The sequence below is a fragment of the Vombatus ursinus genome, unplaced genomic scaffold (genome assembly GCF_900497805.2).
Source record: "Vombatus ursinus unplaced genomic scaffold, bare-nosed wombat genome assembly UNPS02014839.1, whole genome shotgun sequence".
NCBI lineage: Eukaryota > Metazoa > Chordata > Mammalia > Diprotodontia > Vombatidae > Vombatus > Vombatus ursinus.
The window spans coordinates 5,447,146-5,455,535 of NW_020954617.1; positions in this window are offsets into that span (position 1 = coordinate 5,447,146).

Here is an 8,390-nt window from a genome sequence, read left to right on the forward strand (position 1 = left end):
AGTGAAAGAAGAATCAGCACAAAAAGGGAAAAACCATGAGAAAGGAAAAAAAAAGAGAGAGAAAATAGTATCCTACGATCTGCATTCAGACTTCATAGTTCTTTTTCTGGATGTAGATAGCATTTTCCATCATGAGTCTTTCGGAATTGTCTTAGATCCTTGCATTGCTAAGAAGAGATAAGTCTATCAAAGTTAGTCATCACATAATGTTGATGTTCCTGTGTACAATGTTCTCCTAGTTCTGCTCACTTTACTCAGCATCAGTTCATGTAAGTCTTTCCATGTTTTTCTGAAAGCCATCTGCTCATCATTTCTTATGGAACAACAGTATTCCATTACATTCATATACCACAACTTATTCAGCCATTCCCCAATTGAAGGGTATCCCCTCATTTTTCAATTCTTTGCCACCACAAAAAAGAGCTGTTATAAATATGTGGGTACTTTTCCCATTTTTATGATCTCTTTGAGATATAGACCTAGTAGTGGTATCGTTGGATCAAAGGGTATGCACAGTTTTATAACTCTTTGGGAATAGTTCCAAATTGCTCTCCAGAATGGTTGGATCAGTTCACATCTCCACCAACAAGGCATTATTCCAATTTTCCCACATCTTCTCCAACACTTATCATTTTCCTATTTTGTCATGTTAGCCAATCTGACAGGTGTGATGTGGTACTTCAGAACTGTTTTAGTTTGCGTTTTTCTTATCAATAGTGATTTAGAGCATTTTTCATATGACTACAGAGAGCTTTAATTTCTTCATCTGAAAACTGGATAGCTTGTTTTTTAAGCACCTCAATATTGGATAAAAGACACAGGTTATGTATACTCACTTCCCAGACTTCTGAATCATATTTCTTGCCGATGCATCCATCTTGGGTTGTTCTAAACTCTGGTCAATAGTGCAGTCCTGGGATAGTACTTATTCTTCTGCTACAATTCATATTCATCTAGAACACTTAAGGTTTATAAAGCACTTTCCTCACAACAACCCTATGAAGTGTAGGTAATGCAAGCATTATCCACTTTTTTTTTTTTTTACACACAAGAAAGTTGAGTCTGAACGGGTGGTTAAAGTACTTTGCCCAAATCACCCAGCCAGTAGGGTCAGAGCCAAGACTCAAAATCAAGTCTTCTAACTCCAAATTGGGCACACTTTTCATTACATCACTCTATTATAATAAAGTGTCCATGGTAAGAAAGATTAGACATAGAGTTTTTTAGTTGTGACAAAAATAGATCATCATAAGTAGCCCTGTTTTACATCCCTTCAAAGGATTATCTTTCTTATTTACATACTCCAGTTTCCAGAACAGAATCCAGTTGCTAAAATTGCTTTATTTACTTGCGTAATATGCACACTTTTTATACTATCTTTTTTGGTCCTAAATTAGGAGGTGCAGCCATGATCATGCAATGGATTTTGCAGCAGAAAGTGTTCAACAGCAGCAAGAAAAGGGATGGCTGGCAGAACAATAAGGTAGTCAACAACAGAAGGCAGTCTGGTGCTGTCTGAAAAGGTGGCTGATGGTCTTGAAGGGATTCGGGGTTACCCAGCAGAGGTGTCTAGGAACAGCAGCAGCTAGTAGCAACAGAAACCTGCAGATGTCAGTCAGCAACAACAGTAACTGGTAACCAGAGGAGCAGAGAAGACAGGTGACAGCAGAGGCAATGACCAAACATGGATCTCTAGAATCAACTAAGGCTCAAAAGGAAATGACAACAGGGAAAATGAACTCAACAGCAGCGGAAAAGCTGAATTTCAAAGCTGCCCTAAGGGAGTACAAAACTATGAATATCAAGGTAGACCCTTTAAAAATTATGATGGAAATCGGACAAGTGATACTAAAGTGGTCAAACTACACAACTACTCTGACAATCTGTCTTTAATGAGGAAACTAAGGAAAAGTGATCTGGGCAATTAAGAAGTCATAAAGGCCTTCTTAATACAGGTGTTGTGATAAGAAAGCAGACAAAGCTGATAGAGCTTGCCATATCTGGAATGCACTCCCTCTCACCTCCACCTTCTAGAATTCTTAGTTTCCTTCAAAGTACAACTCAGGTGCTACATAGAAGCCTGTCCCCAATTCCCCCCAGTAATGCTCACATGCTCTTGCTCTTGTGTTCTCTCTCTCTCTCCCCCTCTCCCTCTCTCTCCCCCTTTCCCCCTCTCTGCCTTCCTCCTTCCCTCCCTCCCTCTCTGTCTTGAAATTACTATGCATATATTATTTATTTATCTGTGTACATGTTGTATACTCTGGCAGAATGTAAGCTCGTTGAGGACAGGGGTTTTTTTGTTTTTGTCTTTGATGTACCCCCACCAATGCCTAACATAGTGTCTTGCATATAGTAGGCACTTAATAAATGTTTGTTGAATTGAATTGAGCCCAGAAAAATTAAACATGTGGAAAGAAATTCATAAAATCCTAGAGCTGTGGGAGGTCTTAGAGGTCATCTGCTTCCAACCAATATGAGAATCTCTCCTCCTTAGAGCATCACATTCCTATCAACATACATTATTCTTCTACTTTCTGCCACATATCTTGGGAAAACCAAGGGAATTAAAAAAGGCAGATGTGTAAATATTTGCTTTACATGCATTATGTTATGTGAGCATTGCAATAGCCGCATGAAGCAGGTACTGCTGGTATTTTTATCCCCTTTTTTGACAGATGAGGAAACGGACTGAAAAAGCTCAAGTGATCTGAGTTAGGGCTACCTGACTCCTAGTCCAATAATCTTTCTATTATCGCTCCTTGCCTCTTTAATTAGCCAATAAACTTACAGGACTAACAGCAATTGTTTCAGGAAAAGCACAGGAAATGGGGGAGGAGACAGGGAGTTGTTCCAAAGCCAAAAGAGAATCAAGTTGTTCAATTCAGATGCAACAGCTCAAAATTTTAAATGATCAGTTAAGGTATCTGTATGGAAACACTATCAGACATAAAACAAGTTTGACATGAATAAGACAAGTAAACTGGGAAAATCAGGAAATTTGGAACTTGATTAATTTCTCTCTGACTGACCTTGGACCATTCACTTGTAAGAGGGAACTATCTGAACTCCCTTCTAGACACAAATGGGGAGAATTCCTTCAACCTCTTCCCCTCACCCTACTATTTCAAATATATAATTTTAGTATTTTGTTCTCTGCTGGGATTATATATGGATAATGGAGAAAAAGTGGCAAATAAAGAAAAGCTAGGATTGCTTCATGGTGAGCATAACCTTTCTTCTTAGAGAAGCTACTTGTCAGCATCCTTCCAGGACGGAGAAACTGTTCCAGCTGCATTGTAGTTCCCTGCCCTCACCTCAAATTGCTTAGAACCACACCTTGGAGCACTGAGGAGGTGCCATGCCCTGAGCACCCAGTGCTCTCCCTTGACTTATATTAAGCCATGTAGGGAACTCAGATAATTTCCACACTCTTTCTAGCCCCACTGATTGAAACAGGTATGCCTTTAGGGGAAAATGCACCCACAGAAATCCAGGACACCTGGGCTTTCCACCAGTACAGTCAACTTCCTGGCTGTAAAACTGAGATATGGAGATCAGAATTAGGTAGTTACCCTGTAAATGAAGTTTGTCTTTGGGGCCCCCAGGAATTCTTACTTGTTTTCAGTGTTTCCCTAGTTAGAGTTAACAGGAAGATAAAGGTCTAAAAATGGGGGGGGGGGAGAAGAGGAGATACAAGAAAGGCTGGGAAAATGGAGGAGGGGAAGCCAACAAAACTTATGTTGTAATTACATTTAAATTGTTTAATTTCAATTGCCATAACAATTATTGAGTAATTCTCTTTAAATCCTAATCAAGATCTCTATCATCATGTACAACTTGCTTTTCTTTTTAAGTATATGATAAATTTAAACTGTAGCTTTCAAAGCTGTCCTGCTTGTCTGTGGTTCCTTCTGACCTTCCTTCTGTTTTCTCCTCTACATTTCTTTTTTTTCAAAGATGCCTCTTTCTTTTCTTTTTTTGTTATTCTACACTTTATTCCATCTTCCTACGTACCTTCTTCCCCATTGGAAAAAAGAAAGAAAAACCCTAGAAACAACTATTCTTAGTTTTGTTTAAAACAAATGAGGATTTAAAACAAAGAAATGTAGACAGAGAATAGGAGAGATTAAGAGAAAAACCTGGAGAAGAGGTAAAGAGGGAAGGAGGAATAGAGAAATAAAAGAGAAAGGGAAATTGCCAAACTTCTTCTGTGGAAGGAACCACCATTTTTTTAGTTTCTCAGGTTTGTAACCTTGGCATTATCCTGACCTCCTCACACTCTTTCCCTCCACATAGCCAATCACAGTTCCCAAAGATTGTTTCTACCTCCACAACATCCCTCCTCTGATCCAATCCCTTTTCTCCACCTCAGCTCAGGCTCTCACTTAGATTATTCGAATGGCCTCCTCCTCTTTCTCTCTTTGCCTCAAATCTCTCCCCACTTCAGTCCACCCTCTACAACGCTGCCAAAGTGAGTTTTCTTAAGCACAGATACAATCATGCCACCACCCCACTCAGTCTACTCCAGTGGCTTTCTATCATCTCTAGAATCAAATATAAACTCTTCTCTTTAGCTTTGCAAGCGCTTCACAATTTGGCCCCAACCCTTATTGCATATTGCTGCCCCTCCCTCACTCCGAAATATGGCCAAACTGGCCTCCTCTCTGCTCCCGACATAGGACAGTCCAACTTCAGTCTCTGTATCTTTGTACTGGCTGTTACTCAAACTTAGAATGCATGCCTCCTCACCTTCACCTTAAAGAATTCTTTCCTTTCATTAAAAAGCAGCACAAGCACCACTTTATCAGAGAAACCTGTTTTGTTCCCCTACACTGCTAGAGCCCTCCTCCTGCACCTAATTTGTAATTATTTATACTTCTCTATTTCCTTGTTTTCTCCATCCGAATGTAGACTCCTTGTGAGTTGAAATTGTTTTGTTTTATTTGTATCCCTAACACCTAGCATAATGTCCAACACACAAAGGGGCTTAAAAAATGCTTGTTGATTGATTGAAGTAACTCTGCTAGAAAGCCTATAGTCATAGGAACACGGACGTAGAGCTGAAAGGGACATAAGAGAACCTCCTAACTTTTAAAAGATGAGGCATTGGAAAGATTGGAAAGACAGAGCTGAGATTTAAATCAGCTTCTGACTTTTAACCCAACACTCATTCTAGGGCGCCACATTCCATCAGTACCAACAAATATAGTGCACTGAACTCTTCCCCAACCCTTAGCCCAGCTGCCCTGGATGAGTGGTGATGAGCACAGTGGTGAGATGACTGTCTTCAAGAAGTGATACTGGACAAGAAAAGGAGGCATCGTATTTGGGAGTGCAAGCTCAGCTCCCTAGAGGGTACTCAGTTTTTGAGGCAATGACACAAGTTGGAGCATTAGGCTATCACTGAATCTACATGAGGACTGAGAAAATAGTTAGTGCTATAGAAGGCCCCCCAATTCACAGCTATGAAAGCGCACCCTAGATTTTGCACACTTGGGCCAAGAAGAAAATCTGGAGTTGCTACAAACAGGTTCTACTGGTCCAGGGTGGATGTAGGAAATACTGCATACTGAGTAAAATTCTCCCTTCCCTTTCCTAGAGAGTCATTCCACATAAGTTAATATTTTTATATTATATAATGTTTTTAAAGGAAAAAAAATAAAGCAAGCATTCTAACTTGAAACTCCATGCTTTTCATCATGCTCTTCCCTATTCTTAAAATGGTTCCCTACCCCCAAACTCCTACAATCCTTTAAAGACCAACTCAATGTCAACTTCTTCAGGAAGCCTACACTGATTCTCCCAGTTGAAAATTCCTATCATAGACTTTACTTACTAATTAGCTTATACATCTCTCCTATACAAATATTATTGTGTAATTTGTGTATGTGTTAGACGCATACATACTTAACTGATTGTAAGGTCCTTTAGGGAAGCAACTTCCATCCTTAACCAAAATGGATCTTTCCCAGAGCCAGCACAATGTTCTTATCACAGTGGAAATTTGATAAATATCTACAGAAATAAATTGTCTATTAAATTTCTTCAAGTTTCCATTCAAGTCCTACATTCTTATGAAAGCTTTGATGACTCAAGGTTACTATAGTTTCCTTTTTCTGAATTCCTGAATTTGCTGCCTGAATGCCTCATCTTTGCATTTAATCATGGGAGCTGGGGGCCTAGAGAGGAACAGAGGACTGTCCTGTCGGGGTTGAACATCTGGAAGCACTTTCAAAATATGGTGTGGACTCCCAACTTAAAAAAAAAAAATACATATTCAAGACCCAGGGTGTGGTTTGTCTGTTTTCTCTTAGTTTTTATTTGTTCCTCCTTTCTCCATCTGGAGTTCTCAATCAGGTCTCATTTGGAAGGGCAACCATGCTTCCAACCCTCTCCTGATAATAACCAACCAAACCTTTCTTAGATTTTCTATTGGTATTTATTGCTAATACAGGGAAAGAGAGACACGGGGTACAAGATAAACAAAAGGAAAAATTACAATGCCAAGTTTCCAACTTTGCTCCCACCTTGGAGTCTGGGGAAAAAAAGTGCAAATATGTGCACTGCACCTCTGTTGGGTGGTTTTGTTTTTTTTTTTTTCATTGCTACTAACTCCAGGGGTTTAACAAACAACAAAGGAAAGTTACAAAGGTTTAAAAACTGAGTACATGCTCCTCGTATTCAGTAAACGGCAACAGGAGCTAAACTTAGATCCAGCTATTTCTTTCGCTTCTGTCCCACTTCCACTCAATCAAGACTGTAAGTTTGGAATACTCATAAGCTTCCCCCTTGACTGACATGAGTTCATATGGCCAAAAAAAAAAATCATAATCTGAGGGATAACCTTGAATGAATGAGCTCTTAACTTAGCTAGCCTGGTCTACTGTTCCCAGGCCTGAGGAAAACTTCCAAAACTTGCACTCTGCTAACGTAGCCTTTAGAATCCAGTTAGCTTCATTCCCACAGCCTCAAATGACTCGTCAGCAGAGGACTTGATGTACACTGCCTTTTATAACTTTTAAACTTTTTTCACATATCTTGTCCCAATTAAATTGTAAACTCCTGTGCTATAAGAACCTGAACATACACCGGTCGGTCAATAAGCATTTATTTTCTAGAATTTTAAAATCTCAAAATTGTAAGGGGCTCAGAAGTCATCTATTCCAACCTGTACCTGAACAACAATGTCCTTCACAACATTCCTGGGGCTGGGTTGGGGAAGGGGCGGGGCTTATCCAGCCTGCATACAAAAACCTGAAGCAATAGAAAGAGGTGAATGCATTTACTAATTGTTACTTTTCCCTCCTCTCCTTTTTTGCTGGGCCAAGTATTCCATAAACACTCCCTGAACTTAGTGGAACCAAATTAAAATTAATATGCTTCATGTAACTCTTAGGTCACAGATATGCAACATGGTAATTTTGTGCTGGCCCAACTATTCAATAAATACTTGTTGAATTGAATTGAAATTTAAAATTTTTATTTTATATTTATATATATATATATATATTTAAAATTCAATAAACTTTCTGAACTTAACGGAACAAATTAAAATGAATATGCTTCATCCATCTCTCAGGTCTTGGATATGCAATGAGGTGAGAGCTCCAAGCATAGCAAAGACCCTAAATTTGGGGTGGGACGACCTGGGTTCAAATTCAGTTCAAATGCCCCTTACCGTGTGACCCGGAATTAGGTTACTATACCACCCTAAGCCTCATTTTTATCATCTGTGAAATAAGAGGACATGAGGCAACCAGGTGGCACAGTGGATGTAGAGCGCTGACCTGAGTTCAACTCCAGACTCAGACACTTGGTAGCTGTGTGACCCTGGGCAAGTCACTTAATCCTTGTTTGCCTCAGTGTCCTCATCTGCAAAATGGGCTGGAGAATGAAATGGCGAAGTATTTCAGTGTCTTTGCCAAGAAAACTGTCAAACTGAACAACAACAAAACGAGAGGCCGGGTGGCACCTGAGGACTGGAGGCCAAGGACCGCAAAGAAGTATCAATAGCTGATAAGGTTCTTATAAGGTTCATAATCGATTTTTAAAGCGCATCCCCCCTGAGGACGTCCACGCAAAGACCCCAGTCCCCTGGCTCGTGTAGGGAGCGAAGGAAGGAGCAGCAGACGGCCAGCGGGTAGGACCCGGTTCCAGGGAAAGCGCTTGGGCGGGAATCGGGTCCACGCCACTCCGCGAGCTCGTGGGGACGTGGCGCTTTCCAGCCAATCAGGGCTACGTGCCTATCGGGCCAATGGCCGCCCGAGGAGGCCGGGCGTCGGAGGCGGGACCTCCGGGGATTGGTCCGGGTGGAGCCGGCAGCGCGGACGAGGGAGGTGCGTGCGTCCACTTCCGGTTGGGTGGTGCGTGCGCGCGTGAGGCGAACCGGC